We start from the raw sequence: 18,002 nt of genomic DNA, 5'->3' as shown, positions 1-18,002 counted from the left end.
ACACCTCTGACAATGAGTATTGAACCGTGGTAAGCCAACCGCGCGGAAATGAATCAATGTATTTTACGGATATGCGATGTGTCAGTTTCAAGGGACAGGCTAATGAAAAAGTGTAAAGCGTCACTTAATCTTACAGCAGTTACAGAAATAACTAAATATGATATTAATAATCATTTAAAAATGTAGGAAAATTTTCCATGTAACAGTTTCTTATTTAAAGTGTGATATTTTTCTCGATCACTGCCGCTACTTTTTATACTTATTATCGTTCGCAGACTCGTGATGTGACTGAACGGCAGTGTGTCGAATTAGCTGTGGTAAGCTTTCATCCGATTAGCATCAGCGCCACGACGCGACGTGTTGCGCCCCCTGGCGCGTTCCGCGATAAGGATAATTGATCGGAGGTTGGAGGATCGGGGCTTAAGAACTAGACTGTAATTTATGTAACAAATCAATAACTCTGAATGTGTCAACAACTCAATGAATGACAAGATTGATGACTAATACAGTTCTTTGGTAGACGTGTAAAATTGAGTAACGGTTTCAGAAACTTATGCCAGCCTGACATAGAGATATTTTGAAGTACAAATACTTGTGACTAGAGGAATGTTAATTTTACTTGTTGTAATGGATGAAAGTGGGGAATTTGTGGTTTGTGAAAAAATGTGGAACATGAAGACTGAAGGTTCGCAGAGGCTAGTGCCAATGTAACGTGTGCCGTAAGTAATAAAGTCATAAAACTTGTGAATTTATGGGTGATGTTATTTCGGGTATTAAAAAATTTATTTGCTAATTAAATATTTTTTTATTAAACGGCAGTTGTTGTTTTACGAGTAAGTATCCTGGGATAACACCCCTATAAAGCGTCACATAAATGAAACTAAATAAATATGTAGTGTGCGAGATATTTGGGAACCTCAAATATCTACAGATTTTTGTCAAGAACGTTCATAGCGACAGTTATTGTGAAAAGATGTAAAGCAATATTTCTAGTGCAGTTTTTTTAGTTTTAATTTATATTCAGTTTTTTCCAGTTTACATTTAGCGTTTATATTTTATTATTTTCAATCTTAATAAATAGCATTTTGGATTCAATTGAAAATATCCTTACGTGTATATACAATTAATTAATTAATTAACTTATTTGCTTGTCTCTGAACAACGAGTAGCTAAAGAAAATATTAAAATCCTTATATTGTATAGGTAAAAAAGCTACAGACTTATTTATACTTTACAATGTACAAACAGGTATTGACTTCTGAATACACTGTTGAAGAGTCATTCTTGTTCTGATTACTTCTGAACCATTTGTACGTGTTTTATTTCTTAGAGTGCAACAAATATAGTATAGCTTAACCACGTCAAATACATGCAAAATCCCGCAACATCAAACGATAAACTCAGAAACCCGTAACATCCAAGAGCCGACGTGTATTGCGTTAATAATTTACAGCACTTGCGTAGTTGCGTAGCGGTGGTGATGCGCATGCGCAGAGGACCGCCGCGAGAATACAAACAGCGGCGTGCCACATCGAGAGTCGTCCTTTTTTGGGACTGAGTTTTAACCAGCTCCCCGTTTGAGCAAAGAATATGGATTGAATTAAATAATTAATAAGCGTTTTTTCATTGTAATCATCGATAGTTCGTTTTCACTATTTGTAAGTTCGTTGAACAAATTGTTATACACTTTTTACAGAGAAAGGATTTAGCCCTTTCTCTTAACGGCACGAGTTGTTACCCACTTTTCCACTGTATAAGCGGACAATTAATAGCTACTTTCAAGGATTTTTCTCTTGTTATACTTAATTTGAAGCAATTTTGAAATACATATCTACTCGTAGCAATAATAATAGGCAGGGTTTGTTAAATAGCTTTACTGATCCATTAGCAGGTTCAGAGTAAAACGTTCCTCTCTTTTCCTTTCTCTCTCTAATATTATAAAGTGTCCACTTCTCACAGTACATAAGCTTTAACCTGTTTTATCAATGTGAGGAATATTATTTATTTTTTATCGAAATTTTGAAGATATTTGCAAAGTTTTCTCCAAATCCATCCTTATGGAATTTCCTATTTGACTTTCTGAAGCAATTCTGAGGAGAAGTTCTGTATTTGTGATTTGTTCCGACCAACGGAATTAAAACACGGTTTTCGAAGACTTCGTTTATTACGATTTCGTGACGAGAGTGCTATTATTGAGATTAAGACATTTTAAGTAATTTCGTAAACTTTCGCGACCTTCGACACAATGGTCTTTAGAGTATTTAATTTCGACGTCCTCAATAGCCATCGCGTGTTGTAAACGAGGTATTTCTTAAGGGTTAGTCCAACATGTACACGTTGCGGGACATCGAACCGTGCACTTCATGGGACCAGACCGAAATATTGACCTTTGGGAAATTCTCAAAACGTCACGGAGGACTTGGAAGATTCCACGTCCGTACAAGTATCTTCTCACCCTTTTGAGACGAATGCGCGCCTCGGGCGAACAAGAGGACATGGAGGACACTCGAAGGGAAACACTGATTGGTAATTTGCATCGTATCGGCAAATACCAACAGTGTCTACTCCCTGCACGGTGGAGAGAGCAGTGGACGAACTCTCAAATATTAGACATTCGAACAGTTAGTCAGCTATACACGATCATCGAACAACGAACAAATAACCTCTCACAAAAACGATTGAATTGTGAGAGAAACGTAAACGAACGAACATTTAATTAGAACAAGCTGTCTAATATTAAGTTGGCGGATAGCGTCGCATTCGATCTGAACCTTACAACCTCGGAGAGGAAACAACGACGCGAAAATTCCGCGTGTAGTAGCGACATGATTTGTTATCATTGTAGATGTTGTGTTGTTCTAAAACGTTACCGTGGTTTAGTTACTTATACTAGATATATTTTGAAACAAGTAGGAAAGTTAAAACGCAATTTCGATATTTGGATTTAATTTATTTTCGAACCAAATATCGCGGTTACAATATTATTATGTTAATCTGTATTGTGGTCTTTTCAGTTTTCCTTACATACATAGTTGCTAGGCGTCGTTTATCAAACCGTCGTCACTCGCACAGTGCAATGTAATTAATGGCCTTTCTTTGTTTCGTGGCATGTTTACACGTTGAGAAATTATCCGACCATGTCTTCTTCGCGGCATCGTATATAACATGCTATGTCTCATTCAACCAACAAACTGATTTTTCGTCCTCAATTTTTTTTTCGCCTGAAAAATTGTTAACGCTTGAGTTGTCGCACTTTTATAGAAAAAAGATGATATTACTTAATACTTCTGCCTAGTTGTGTAAAGTATAATTTCACATTTTTTAGGGGAACTTTTCCGAACAATCTGTTGAATTAGAGGACAGAAAAGACAAAACGTCACTTGATACTTAATTACGAGAACTATTGCGACGAAGATTGTTCTGTTGGTAATGTCGGTATTGGCAGTATCGATTGTATTAATCACTATTGTACGAGCAACGTTCTGTGTGAATCACCAAAATTTTTTGCAAATATTTCAAGAACAATTAAAGAGCTCATAAATGAACTTTTAAATTCCTCTTTCCCTCGCTTAGTACCCCTTAAATTTGACGCTTATCGATGAAGAGTCTTATTTAGGGAACTCCAAAGAATTTTGCAGATTCAGAGAAATGCAGAATCAAGCAAATTTTTTTTACCACGGTTCGTTTTAAATTGCTTTTGCAGAGAATAGCTTGTTTCTTACAACGACCCGCAAATAGTTGTACAATTTTTTGCCGCCGTTTCACTGTACCTCGAATGCAAAGTGTGCCCTTGACATTAGAATAACCTAAGGTACACCGCGGGAAGGTTACACGGTCGGACTTGTACTCCACGTGTAGTGTGTGCTTGGTGTGTGTTTAGTGAACGTACAGTGTGTACTCGGCATGCAAGAACGATGCTGAGAAGTGATAAAACAAAAAGAAGGTGACGTTCGTTTCTGAGCACACTAAACGCAGAGCTTCCTTTCATACAAATTCATTTTAAATCGTACTACCAAAAAAATTTGTTCGATTCCATAGAGACGTTCTAATTTGGAAAATATTTTCCAGTGAAATTCAACTTTAGTTCGCAATTCCTTTTTCTAGTCTGACAGCGTCCTTGAAAAAGTTCAACTAGAACCGCCATTGTCTCAAGTGTATTTCACGATACTTTTTTGCACAGTTACAGTAATTAAAAAATCTATCATTTTTCGCTAAATTATATAATCTTCCAATTTTTTCTAATATGTATTGTTATTTTACTTTTTTAGTACTACTTTCAATTTAGCTGCTCGAACGAGCGCAAACGATTTTCGCAAAGCTTTTAATTGTACGTAAAGCTTAGAACACCGCAACAAGAACGTTTAAGCAATTAAGATTGGTTGACTAAGATGGAGTTTTATCTAGGTCACAAGTTTTTGCGCCACGCAAAGTACTTTTAAATGGCTGAGTAGAAGAGGAAGCATATTTTGGGAAAGTTTGCACTTAAAAAATTGCAAAATATATAGTACAAGTGAAAATTCTAGTTCGACCTGCGTCATCTGATGATCAATTGACAGTCGTAATAATTAATAATGAATGAAATATAACTCACCAAATTATCCAACATATTTTTACTTACCATTTGAGCAAAAAATTTGTTCCCAGTTGGTCCCAAACGATTTCACTGGAAACCTGAGCTGGACTTAAAAAGCTGTTCTATTGAACTTCTTAAAAGAGTGGAAAATGTCTCGAATTTCTTTGCCCACAATAGGTGACCAAACATGGATTTTTAAAGACAATTCAGAAACGAAATTGCTAAGTGAAAAGTGGAAACGCGAATAACTCAGAACAACTAAAAAAAATGAAGACAACAAATGAGTGCGCGTTAGTTTCTTCAATACTTAAAAAATGTTCATATAGCGTTCGTATCATAAGAACAGATAGTAAAAATCAAGTTTATTATTATAAAATGTTCGAGGAAAGTTGTCTCTGATCAACTGGAGATTGTACAGAGACTATATAGGATGTTGCACCATGACAATGCATCATTTCATATTGCTCTTTCTGTAGATGAGTTTCTGGCCAACAAAGTTATTTCCGCGGTTCCGCAGCCTGTATACTCCCCTGCGTCGAGCTCGCGTGACTTTTTTCCCTCTACGAAAATCAAAAGCCATCTCAGGGGATGTAATTTTGGAACCGCGAACGACACCCGAAAGTTTGTAATTGACCAACCAAAAGCAGTTCCCGCGAATGTGAACTGTTTCCAGGAATGAGGACAACGCGGTGTATAACTTTTCAAAGGCAGGAAACATTCGAGAACGTAGAAAACCGCATTCGTATACGACGTGTTAATGTTTTTGATTAATCCAAATTTTCCATACGTAGCAAATCATTGTATACATTTCAATAAACATATTCTTTGTTTGACTTTGTTTGGATGCTTTAACACATTCGCTGCCAAGCCCAGATTATGTGAAGCTATTTCCATTGCCATTTATATTTGGAGTGGTATTGTTTACCAAAGTTCTGTCATTTCTTGGTAAAAGTACATATATTATCGATCATTCAATCGCAGCCATCTATAGAAACAAAATTCCTTTCATTATGTTGAGGCTATTCTTCCTACACCAAAGAAGAAAAACCCAACTCGCAAATGTAGAGTTTGTGCAACGAAAAAAATTCGCAAGAGGACTCGATATTACTGTCCGATTTGTTCTGATAAACCTCCATTATGTATTGGACTTTGTTACAAATCCTATCATGAAGATAAATAATTATATGTGATTATGTTGCTATAAAATTTTGTTATAAATACACGATGAAGTTGATTTTTGCTTAATTTAAAACTGTGAAAGATTATTCTCTTTAACTAATAATTGATCTATAATTTTTGTAATAAATTTTATTTGTAGTATTTTTTTCAAGTTTTTTACATTTGTATATTTATGTTTGTGGGCACAACAAATTTTTTAATTCAAAAGCCAGTATATTATAATATATTGAAAATAGGACGAATATACTCGTCTTGGAAACGCCTAACACCCTGCCAAAGACGAGTATACTCGTCCCTGGCAGCGAATGGGTTAACTTAACATAGGTGAATCCATACTAGCTAAAACCATGTATACATTTGCAAACAGTTTGCAAACGTTACTCATAAACAGTGTCCACGAGCAGTCCATAAACTTTCTATAAGCACTACTCGTTGTCTAACTATATGTTACTTGACCAGAATTATGAGGACATTACATTAACAGGCAGGGAACGTTAAGAACGTTAGATGGACAGATGAATTGCAGGAGATTAAATTTCAATTTCTTTCTGTGAACAGTTTGTGTCTTACTTTCTGTCTTCTGGTCATTTGCCATTGCTGCAACGCACGCAGGCATTTAAGAAATATATATTTTCAATCTGGGACAAACTTTCGAGAAACTTTCTTCTATATGTTGGAAGAAGGAATAAGTTCGAATCATCTATTCAGAAACGATATTCCGCAATAGAATAGAAAGATATTACTATGAAATGTTTATAGACATTAAAGAACCAGTAGGTAACAAATGGATGATACAAAGTGGAACTCGTAGACGGGACAACTTTGGCCTTTCGAATTAGATCTAGCGTACCACAAGACAGTGTCCTTGGCTTGTTTTTATACTCCGTATATGTCTATACGGCTAGCTTACTTATATTTTGCTCTGATATAACCACAATTACATTTGCTGATGATATGGTTCTACTATTGTGCCATGAAGATCGCCGTGCAGCCAATGCGATGCTTCAAGGACATCCTGGCAATAATGAGAAATGATTCCACGAGAGGCGTAACAATGTCTATGGCAATAGGAAATGGAAAAGAATACACAAACGGATATGATTTCTAGTGATCAGAAGCAATTACGCAACTAACATAGAAGCAACTCATTGGAACTAAATGCATAGTTAATGAATATTATAACAAATTTTATCGACTTTTTCATGATCGATCGAATTTACATAAATCTAGAAAATAAGTTTGTTTTGAGTTCACAGTTCGAATCTTTAAAACTCATATTCAACCCTTCCTGGTGTGCAATCAACGAATTGCGCACTCCATTTTACTTTTAACACTTTGTCGTTGGGAGATACGTATTTTGTCCCTTTGTTTTTTCCCCCCAAAATTTTTGTTTCATACTACAAACTTTTCAAAGAAAAATCAATGTAAATCAAATCCTGATTTAATTATTTTTCTTTATTACAGGCACATGGTTCGGTACTTCTACTACAGACGCAGAAAACCCAATAAGGTCAGTAATCATCTAAATTAACATTATTTCTTATTGCAACAGCATACGTCTAGCAACTTGATGTAAAGCAGGTTGGCAAATACTTTTTGTTTTACCGTGTAGTTATTAACACGCATCTTGGACATTTAAGTAATGATAAATAATTAATTCGATTATCGATATCGAGACATCTCATCGATTAATATGTTGGGTTGTTCGCAGAGTAGTTTCGTTTTTTCATACCAGGGTCAAAGATTGTATTTTTCTGTAGCCAACTTCATTTAGTAATCAACTTGTCGTCATAATACTTTCAATTCACTATTAGTTTAAAGTTAAATGATAACCATTTTGTTTAGTTAAACGCAACAATGTTTCTTTTTGTGCCCCATCAAATATGGAAAGTCAAAAGCAGCATTTTCGGCATATTTTGCTTTTTTATTATTGGAAAGGTAAGAATGCTGTTGAGGGAGGAAAAGAATTGTGCGAAGAGAAGTGTATGGAGAAGATGTGCTGTAGCGTCACGACAGTAACCGCCCTCTTAATTAAAACCAAGTTTATGGTACGGACGCAATCAACTAGCTATTTTTGAGGATTTCCAAAAATTTCTCATCTTTTGTTATTACTTTAATTTTTCTAAGTACCAGAATTAGGTCCTTAAACGTTGTTTTGGAATCTTTAACGATTGTCCTTTAATGCTGTTGGATTATTTCAACATGTCAACGTAGAAACAAAAATGAATTTTATCTGAAGAAATAGAATCCCGTATATAAACAGGAGGAGAAATTTATATGTTAATCAGTTTAGACTGAAGGGTCTGAAAGAAAAATACGTACAGACTTTGCGTCCCTACTTTTTCTTAAGAGGGAGGACCCTAGATTTTCTGTGAAGTGTTCCCATAAATAGTTGAGCTTTCAAAGCATGCGGGCGTACCTTTGAAGCCGTAGAAATGAAGTTAAGTACTGTAAAAGAATGTTGAACAGTTTCATTTCTTTTTACCCACTTCCAATAAATGCCTTAACTCAATAGCTAATGACGTGCCATGAACTCGAGAAAGCCTAATCAACATACCACCCAATCGCGTAGCCGAAACAGTTCGTTCTGGGGTCATAACTACTGCCTAGTAGCTACCACCTCTACACCAAAGGAGGGGGTAGCAAGCTGATTGGCCCACTAAAGCACAGTTCTGTGTATAACTTTGTAAAAAGTGTAAAATAGAATCATTATCAAAACTAAGTTACAACTAAGTCATAACCAAGCACTACGTACATTTCAAGAAGTAATTTGCCCAACTTATCATCCTAATCTGAAATATTAAAACCAAACAAAGGTCGTATATAATGTCGTAAATAATGGTATTGATTGAATCATGGTGTGAGATATTGCTAAGAGATTAAATGTGTCGAATTCAACCATTCACATTCTTAAAGAACGAGGTATGCTCCGTCCAATTGACATCTATGATTTGCTTCTCAAACATCAAGCAAATGATCCATTTTTGAAGCGAATCATAACTAGCGACGAAAAATGGATTGCTTACAACAATATGAAACGCAAACATTCATGAAGTACAAAAGATCAACCAGCTCAAAGGACTTCCAAAGCCAATATTCATAAAACAAAGTAATACTCTCTGCTTGGTGGGATTTTAAGGGAATAATTTTTTTTTGAGCTTCAACAAAACAATTCCACAATCGACTCGAAAGTGTATTGCACTCAAGTGGCCAAATTGAATGACACCATCAACCAGAAAAGGCCTAAAAAAAAAAATATTAACAAAAAAGGTGTGGTGTTTCCTCAAAATAATGTCTGACCTCGTATAAGTTTGGCCACTCGTCAGAAGCTATTGCAGATTGGATGGGATGTGTTGCCATACTCACCATATTCACTGGATCTAGCAGCTTCAGATTATTACCTGTTTCGGTTTTTACAAAATTTTTTAGACGGTGAAATTTTCAATTCAAACGGGGATGTCAAAGATCACTTACACCAATTTTTCGCAATTAAAGATCAGGACTTTTATGAGCGTGGAATTATGCTACTGTGGCGGCTACAATTGCGTAATTTTTAGAAGTTGTAAGTTTTCGATTTAAAGTACAATACATTCCCACAGCCTAGCGCAGGTGTGGTCGCCGCGAGTTAGCACTTGGCGACCAGGTCAGTGCGCTATCCTAATCCCGACATCTGTCTGGTTTATGTCGATCCTCCAAGCCAAGCAATTGTTTTCCGCAATAGTTCAGTCGTGACTGAGCGTTGCTCAGTTCTGTACGACAGATCCTTGACTTTGGTTTATTTGTGACCAATTTCCGTCCCTTGCGTTTTCGTGGAAACGTTCGCTATCCTCATCCGCGCATCCATCCTTTTCAGTCTTGGCTTTTCCATCCTTTGCTGTACGTATTTTTAAAGGGCGACATTTTCGCCTTCGTGACAGTTCGTTTGAAACCTGCAGTTCGTTCAGAGTCGTTCATTTAGAACACCTAGTTCGATCAGAGCAGTTCGTTAGAACATTCATTTCATTCGTTTAGAATCGTTAATTCGTCTAGAGTTTGGTATTTGTTGTGAGCTCTGTGTTCGTCTAGAGCTTTTGGTACAGTCGTGCAGTAACGCGAGAGAATTGTAGTCACAGCACCGCTCTCGCGATAAGAATTGCTTGTTGTATTACCACTATTGTTTTTGTTATTGTTGTATTAAAATTTAGTGCAAGAAGTCGAGCGTTATTCTTCCTCTTATATGTCTCACTAGTACCAAAAAGATGGCGAAAGGTGTTGGATCAAATTAATCGATATATAATTTAATAAAATATCTATATAATACAAAAAAATTAACTTTCTTTTTTCATAAAAATAAACAAAGTTACTTTACGAATAATCCAATAGCTTTCAGATACGTTGCCAAGGTTAATAGCGTAAATAGTAATTTCACTATGCATACGACTGCCGTTCGAACTTAGTTTTACAAACACACGCAACACTATTTTTGGTAGTATGTACCGTATCTCTAACAGCTTAGGATATAGATCCGAACGAGTTCGAATTAAGGCTGCGTTATAGGTCTAGGTTAGGTTTGGTCTGTACTTTCTGCTCTCACGGCTGCAGCAAGCTTGTAATTAAATGGATTCGAGTTTGATTTGGGTTAGGTTTATTGCTGGCTGCGAGACTCATCACAGCCAAATTGATAACAGTATCTCAAATTTAATACGAACTAATTCAAGTCACATTCGAACTTATTTAGTCACCAGTTAGCTTGCCATTAAGCGATAGCGAAATAAATATTTTTTGGGTATAACTAATTCGATGCCATAATATTGGCTTCGTAAATAATCTTCATATTTACGCTGCGACAAAGTGATTAGAAATGATCCTGTTCGAATTGTTTAGGACGTTACGTAGCTTTCTGGCAAGTGCCAGAAACAAATTGTTGAATCATTTCAACATGGTAACGTAGAAACGAAAATGAATCTTGTGTTAAGAAATAAAATTCTGATGGTAAATAGTAAAAGAAAGGTCTGAAAGAGAGACACATTTCAAACTTTGCGTTACCATTCTTTTTAAGCGAGAGGACTCGCACGTTTTCTGCCTAGGAAGAATCGCAGTATACAGTAGCGAAACTTTGTGTCGATAGAAGTTCAGATGGCGCTGCGAAACAACAACTTATTTCGTGCATGCGCGCTTTATTTTCGGCAATTATAAAATCAGGAGAGTTTCGTTACTGTATACTGTGCTAGTGTTCTTACTTTTCGTATAATTCGCATTATTATAAAGTACATTGTAAAAAGAATACTGAGGTTAATGGTATTTGGAGTAAGAATGCATCTGACTGATTGGACCACTAACAGTTTAGTAATGACTTGGTTTGGGTTTGATATGAGTTTATATTAGGTTTAGTCTACTATTATTATATTATTAATCCCATTTTAAGAAAATGATTAGCCAGTAATGAACCTAGCTGACATAAAATTCGAACCCATTTAATTGTAAGGTGGTCGTTGTAAGAATTGATAATATAGAGCAAACCTAACCTAACACAAAACTTAAACTAACCTAGTCCTTTTATCAAATGTTAAAAATACAATGCATCGAATATATTGCTACGTGTACCTTATGATCAAAGAGTACCAGGAATTTCTCATTTAAACGAACCGCGCTGGAGATATTGTCAAAAACATTTTTTTTTTTTGTAGATCGATTATCTGTCAGTTGTCTACATGTCACTTTTAAGCGTAATCTATCAGACAGTTTATGCGTAATAACTTTGTAAACAAGTCATCTGTAAATTTCGTTAGACTGAATTAAGTTGAGCAAAGAATCTGCCTGAAGTTTTGTGTTCCTAAAAAAATATAACCTGCAGAAGCGTTGAGAATGTTAACGGTAGCTTATGGGGTTTCAATAATGTCAAAAATGCAAGAATACGTGTGGTAGAAAGAGTTTAAAGCGGGCTATACTGTGATTGATGATTTGCCTCGTTCCAGTCACTTCTGTGACTGACGAAAACATCGACAAAATTCAGAAAATTCTGCTGAAAAATCGTCGTGTGAAATAGCAGCCGATCTTGGTGTCTCACTCGGATCGGTGCAGAGCGTTATGCGTCATGTTTTGGGCATACAACGAGTTGAAGCATATCTTTTACACGACTATTTGACCAAAAACAACGTTATTATCGTTTTGTAAACTCCGTATTCACATGACATAACCCCGTGTGACTTTTTCCTGTTCCCACGATTCAAGTTACCACTTCGTGGAGAACATTTTCAGACAATTTAGGCGATAAAGGAGAATTCACAGATGGAGCTGAAGGCGATTCCAAAATCGGCCTATGAAACATGTTTTGTAGATTGAAAGAAGCGTTGAAATATGTGTATTGCTTGCGATGGAGGTCACTTTGAATGAAATTAAATAAATATCGATGAATAATTGAGAACCGTTTTCGTTTTACACAAAAATTCCTTTACTACTGGGGTACTGTTTGATCATAATGTATCTGTGAAACTAAGATTAAGTAACCGTCTTAAACAATAGTGAAGTTATTCAGATTGTTAACCACTTTTTCTCGAGGTTATTGGAATTGGCGAGGTGTATCTTTTTCTATATAATTAAAAAATGTTGCATTAATAAATAATACAATTACCTAGCATCATATTTATGACTAAATATATTACTGATTGTAAACAATTAAGATTAACGTTATTAGCATTTACAACAGCTATTCGATTATTTATAATGGAAATTCAAAGTTCGATGCTTCTTTAAATAATAAAAGAAGAAAATCTGATCGATAATAATATTGGGTCTGGAAAAAAGTTTGTGGCGTTTTTCCCGATAGGTGGTGGTCAATTGCAAATAACTCAGGCAACCTAAATCGGTAACAGTGCCACTAAACGCTCATTAGAAAGGTGACACTTCGAGCATCATTTTTAGTGTATAAACATCGAGATTGGCGCAGTGATTGGAAAGTTATTCGTGTTTCAGAATGGTGAAAAGTAATGAAAAATTGCGCGATATTTTGCAATATTATTTGCGACAAAGGGAAGAATGCTGCACAGGCTTATGATAAAAATTTGCGCTGTGTACACTGAAGAAGGTACTTTATTAAAATCTGTTGCGCTGAAATGGTTCGCTCGCTTTCATTTCGATAATTTGAATCTGAAAGATGAGCCACGTTCTGTTCATACAATCATTGGAAAAGCTGATGAAATTCTTGAAAAAGTCCAGCAAGATAAACATATCAGTAGTGTCGATATTGGTATGAAGCTAGGCATTGACCACAAAACTGTTTTGAACCATTTGCACAATGCTGGCTACCAAAAGAAGTTTGATGTATGGATTCTTTTCTGCGATGTACTGCTGAAACGCAATGAAATCGAGCCATTTTTGAAACGTGTCATAACCGCGGTGATGAAAAATGGGTCACGTACGATAATCGAAAGCGTCAAAGATCGTGGACAAGGGATGGTGAGCCGTCACAAACGTTCGCAAAGCCAGGATTGACGACGAAAAAGGTGATGTGTCGGTGAATCGTCCATCATGAGCTACTTCTAATTGGCCAAACAATTAATTTTTAATTAAAACCAAATTTATAATACGGATACAATCAACTATCTAGTTTTGAAGATTTCCAAATATTACTTATCTTTTTTTATTACTTTAATTTTTCTAAGTACCAGGGTTTGTGCCTTAAAGGTTGTTTTTGTTTTGGAATTTGTAACGATTCGCACCTTTAATGCCTTAACTCAATAGCTAATGACGTACCATAAACACGAAAAAGCCTATTTCCAGGGTTTTACCTCTACTACCGAGTACCAACCACCTTCACATCAAAGGAGAGGTAGCAAGCTGATTGGCCAGTCGCTAAAACACAGTTCGTATATAAGTTTGTGAAGAGTATAAAATAGGATTATTATTAAATTAAGTTGCAATCAAGTTGCAACCAAGCACTACAAACATTCCACTAATCTAAAATATTAAAACCAATCAAGAAAGTCGTCCTTGGTATTCTAACTAACAATTAAGCAAGACAAAGCTAGGGTGGCGCTAACTCTATTGTAAATAACTAGAGAGATTACGCCAGAGAATCGAAAGAAAACGACCAGAATCGAATAGTAAGAAAAGTGTTATCTTCCATCATGATAATGCCTGACCACACACTTCTTTCACGATTCGTCAAAAATTGCGAAAGTTTGGTTGGGAAGTTTTCACGCGTCCATCGTATAATTCAAACATAGCAACTTCCGATTATCACTTATTTCGATCTCTGCAGAACTCTCTCAATGGAATTAAGCTGCTTTCAAAAGAAGCCTAGGGAAACTACTTGATTCAGTTATGATGGTGCATATTTGGTTTAAATAAATTCATTTTTCACACTATAACAGTTGGATTTTACTAAAAAGACGCCACTAATTTTTTCCCAGACCGCAATATTTTAAGAGGCATCATTCAAAGTAATCAACGTGGAAGGATAAGACATATAGCGTTTCCAATGAAGATGAAGCATTGTGGTAGACTATATACGATTTTGCTCAAGTAGATAAGTAAAGAGAACGGGCGAACGAGTTCTGCATAAGTTAAACGATGTATAGAAACGTAAACAAATTCCATTAGCGACGTTCTTAACGTAAAAAGACACAACTTACAAACCGTAGAAATGTTTAAACAATGTTTTAATGCATAAATTGCTTAAAAATGCAGGAACTGTAATAGTAACGAGCGAAGAAAAGAAAGAGATAAGAAATTGAAATGAGGATAAGAAATTTTTCATTCTGGAAAGATTCCATCGCGGAAACAATATTTCATACCTACCTAACAGTTCTGATGAAATGTAACAATTTACGTGGAAAAATTTCTGTAATCTAGCAATCGAAAGAACGTAAGATCTACAAATACTTAGGAAACTGTCTCAACTTTCTTTCTAACGGATACAGCATATTACATTGTACTACACACAAAGTATTACGTATTCAAACTATACTACTTTTATTCCCGGAAATGGCGTGTAACGACTTGGTTGCAATCACGCTCGTATTCGTGCTCTCTCATGCTTAAACTGGTACACGCATGTAAATCTATGCAGCCATCTGTTAACTACTGTAAAAGCAGCAGGAACTTTATGTGTATTATGAAAGAGAAATAGGACACTTGTAACCAATTTTCTGGCAAAAGAACCCATTACTCGATTAGATTATCATGGCTACTCGCCTGACTTAGCTTCTTGTAATGTTTGGTCGAAGGTTTTCTCGTATTGCTAACACCCAGCATAACGTCATAAAGAAACTTAACAGTATCTCAAAAAAATGAATTCATAGTACTCCAGCACGTCAAGTTCTAAATATATTAGGGTGTTCCGTAAGTTTCTTTCGCACCACACTATAAATGACTCCAGCTGGCTATGTTTATATGAACATGCAGGCTTAGTCAATGCCCCTGTCATTTTCAGGATGACGATACAAAAGCCATTAATCAAGATGGGATGTGCGAATCGGTATGAAGTTTGAGTTCCACTCCTATTGGCAGAGACCGATCTTATCGACTGCGTCTCTGCGTGCGATTTGCTTCTTCAGCGACACGAAAGAAATTCTTTTTTAAAGAGTCTTGTCACTCGAGACGAGACTTGGATTTTGTATAAAAATGTGCATCGAAAACGTACTTGGTCTAAAACTTGAAAAACAGATGTTCAATTGTTGCGAAGCCAAGACTTCATCCGAAGAAAGTCCTTTTGTGTATTTGGAGGGACTAGAAAGGTGTAGTGTACCAGAACCTTCTTCCTCAAAGTGAAACGATTAATTTTGCCAAATATTGCAATCAATTCGATCAATTGAAACCCGTCATAGTCGAAAAACGGTGAGAATTGGCGAATCGACGAAGGCGTCGTTTTTCATTACTACAACAGAAGACAAGTTAAGATTAAAAAGATAAAAAAATTCTCTCCGTGATAGATGTCTGAAATCCATAAGTGAAATGAAAACGCATCATGATGAATGTTTTGCAAGTAAGCCTCAACAATTTTGAAAAGAGAGAATATAATGAAGCTTCCTGAGAGATGGAAGAAGGTAACAGAGCAGAACGGTTTATATATAACACAATAAATGAACCTTAAACAACAAATATCATATACAGTATTCATATTGCATAAAAAAAGGAGGAAACTTGTGGGACACGCTAATATGTATATGCACGGATCCTTCACAAAATAACTAATATGTTTATTTATTTATTAACATCGGATACTAGTAATTTTTATTACACATGTTTTATCAAATTCGAGGACAAAACCATAAATGTTTAATCAACAATTTTCTTATGTGCGATATCGTTCAAAACATCAACCAATGCAAAGATCAACCAATGCATCTTTCCGTCTCATATGTTTCAAATATACCACACATCTCTGCATTGCCAATTTTAAAGATCAACTTCAAAATGATCGTTCGCTTTTCGACGAACTCAAGTCGAGTTCACCGCGTGTCTATGAGATCCTCCGTTGAAGAGCATCTATCTCCTCTCGACCGTGAGGGATTAATAATCGATCGGACAGCCAAATCGTTCCTCGACGATGGCGAACGCCATTTTCGACGCATTTCGACGAACGTCAAATGTCTCTTTTGATTAAAACATTTTTATATAAAATACCTTTCTGATAGCCGAAAATGAAAATTGTCGCTATTTTTGTTTATATAACTGTCTGATTAATCATACCTTGTGGGTCTTAGACGTGCGATTATAAGAAATGCATCTTTGTAACATTTTATTTTTGCATACAGATGAAATTTGCTAGAATTTTCTTTCATATCAACGATTTGTTCATAAAAGATATAAGCGCTATATGTTAAAAGCCTAACAGATGAAGAGAATATTTGTTGCGTCACCTTACTGATTTTCTTAAAAAATGTAATGAACTTAAAATCATAATATATACTTTGTCCGTTGTTTAGCCCTATCAATTACTTTCGTCGAACGAATACCTTATGATCAAAAAGTACCTGGTTTCTCAGTTGAACGAACCACGCTTGAGATATTGTCCAATTCATTATTTTTCTAGGTCACTACATGTGTCAGTTGTTTACATGTCACTTTTAAGCGCATCTGTCGGATAGTTTGTGCGTAATAACTTTCTAAACAAGTAATCTGTAAATTTCGCTAGGTTGAATTTAGTTGTGCAAAGAGTCTGCCTGAAATTTTGTGTTTCTAACAAAATATCATGCGTGGAAGCGTTGAGAATGTTAACGGTAGCCTTATGTGGACTCGATAATGTCGAAAATACAAGCATACGAGTGGTAGAAAGAGTTTAAAGCGGGCCGTACTGTGATTGATGATTTGCCTCGTTTCGGTCACCTCTGAAGCGCGTTGCTTCGGTTTTGCTGCGGATGAAAGAGAGAAGGAAAGAAAAGAGAGGGAAGAATGTTTCGTCTTGTGCCTGCTAGAGGACTCATTAGTATGGCTACCTAGCAGGCCTGGTCTTAGTCGCGGAGATATTAGAGACAGGTCAGAAGTTATATATATTGAAACGGATAGATAAATGTGCACTTTCAGGAAACTAAGTGGTGATGTCCCTCGTGCTCATATCCCGTGAGATAGCAGCCGATCTTGGTGTCTTGTTCAGATCCGTTGCAGAGCGTTACGCACAGTGTTTTGGGCATGAAACGAATTGAAGAACACCTTGTACGCGACTATTTGAGCAAAAACAACGTTAATATCGACTCAAGTTACCACTTCGTGGAAAGCATTTTCAGACAATTCAGATGATAAAGGAGAATTTGCACGAGGAGCTGAAGGCGATTCTAAAATCAGCCTATGAAAATTATTTTGAAGATTTAAAGAAGCGTTGGATTATGCGTATTGCTTGCGATGGAGATTATTTCGAAGGAAATAAAATAAATATCGATGAACAATTAAACCGTTTCCATTTTACTGACAAATTCGTGTCATATATGAGATACAGCCCGTCAGTTAAATTGCTGGTGATAATTCGCAAAGAGTTAAGAAACTTGTTCCGAACGACGGAACGATTAAAACGTGGGGTCTTCGAAGAGTTCGTTTACAACACGCGATGGCTATTGAGGACGTCGAAATTAAATATTCTAAAGACCATTGTGTCGAAGGTCGCGAAAGTTTACGAAATTACTTAAAAGAAGTCATCGAAGACCCTAGGTTTTAATCGTTCCATCGGTCGGAACATGTCTGGTTAGGAGATAATCGACGTACAGATTTCGTTGGAGCACGGTTCAGTCCAACGTCCAATGAATTGTCCTGGCCACCCTAAGGAGAGGGGTTGCGA

The 18,002-nt window shown here is 36.1% G+C and overlaps 2 protein-coding genes across 3 annotated transcripts in view; both read left to right on the top strand.

The window, feature by feature from the left end:
- The window catches only part of Nca (neurocalcin homolog), a 263,690-nt gene that overhangs the window by 105,428 nt on the left and 140,260 nt on the right, over positions 1 to 18,002 (top strand). The gene's annotated exons all lie outside the window — the stretch shown is intronic.
- LOC143433347 (neuronal calcium sensor 2) overlaps positions 1 to 18,002 on the top strand; it is a 238,126-nt gene that overhangs the window by 104,710 nt on the left and 115,414 nt on the right. For both annotated transcript variants that reach the window (XM_076910663.1, XM_076910662.1), the window contains exon 2: positions 7,217 to 7,262. The gene's annotated coding sequence lies outside the window, so the exon portion shown is untranslated. The remainder of the gene's footprint in view (positions 1 to 7,216; positions 7,263 to 18,002) is intronic.

The sequence above is a fragment of the Xylocopa sonorina genome, chromosome 2 (assembly GCF_050948175.1).
Source record: "Xylocopa sonorina isolate GNS202 chromosome 2, iyXylSono1_principal, whole genome shotgun sequence".
Classification (NCBI taxonomy): Eukaryota; Metazoa; Arthropoda; class Insecta; order Hymenoptera; family Apidae; genus Xylocopa; species Xylocopa sonorina.
The sequence above is the reverse complement of the archived record's forward strand: the minus strand, read 5'-3'. Positions and strand labels throughout refer to the sequence as shown.